Source organism: Malus domestica, chromosome 07 (genome assembly GCF_042453785.1).
Source record: "Malus domestica chromosome 07, GDT2T_hap1".
NCBI classification, from domain to species: domain Eukaryota; kingdom Viridiplantae; phylum Streptophyta; class Magnoliopsida; order Rosales; family Rosaceae; genus Malus; species Malus domestica.
Window position 1 is genome coordinate 22,231,445 of NC_091667.1, and position 1,180 is coordinate 22,232,624.

Here is a 1,180-nt window from a genome sequence, read left to right on the forward strand (position 1 = left end):
ATTTTGAATTACAGAAGTATTGAGAGAACTGATTTGATTGACTTTTTCATTGGTACTTAAATAAAAAAATGTAATATTTTAGCTAAATTTTGTCTTAGAATTGGTATTTGAACTAATGGTGCAATTCATTCTCTCATCATGCATGCCTGATTTACTTTAGAAATGGATGCATGGCTTTAAATTCCATACTAATTGAAGGAATCCTTGCGATTCTTCTGCCTAATTTCCTAGTTGGAGTCCGGCACTGATTGAGCAAGAATATAAAATCTTTTTCTGTAATATTGTCGGTTTCAATTTACGTTCATTGGACCTTTGATGCTTAAATTTCATTAAATTTGATCTTTCTCAATTTAGAAATCACTATCTAGGTTCGATTTTGGGAGAGGTGATTGATTCTTATAGAGGAGAGAGAGGAGAGGAATACTTTATTTTATTGAAATGGCAGAAAATGAGAGGATAAAGTTAAATATCAGAGTACGCAATGAATAATCAAACTAAATGAATATAAAACTTTATTAAACGGAATTGTCAAGAAGGCTACATGAACCAAAGATGCTACATCTTGACGCACTTATTTCTCAAACTAAATTACAAGCAATATTTATATAGAACTAAACTTAAGAAATTCTAACTCTGATGGGCTAGACTCAATTTCTAAACTAACAAGGAAAACCCAAATACTAAAATAAACATAAATAGTAATATTTTCCAACAAATAATTGATAGAGAAAGAAATGGAAAGGAGAGGAAGAAGATGATGGGTTAATGCTTCTTGAGTTTGATGGAGGGGCATACCAGGGGTATAACATTATGGCTGTTAACTACATTGCAATGGTTTGGGAATTGAAGAGAAAATCAAGAAGAAAGGATGAATAGAAGGATGAATACAAAGATTTGAGAGAGAAAGAGAGAGTGTTTAGAGAGAGAAATATGCTTTGTATTTAACTAAAAAAAGGAAGAATACACAATTATATTTTTATAAGAGAAAACCTAACCACTCTAACCAAATACTATCAAACTTATTAATTGTATTGCTAACTGTATTTCTAACTATATTGCTGACTTGTACCCTTAATACTCCCCCTCAATCTCAACTGGGGTATCCCAGTTTGAGATTGCAGCAAAGTCTTAAATAAGAAACACTGAAATATGGACAAATGGATGCATTGCAGAGTGTTCT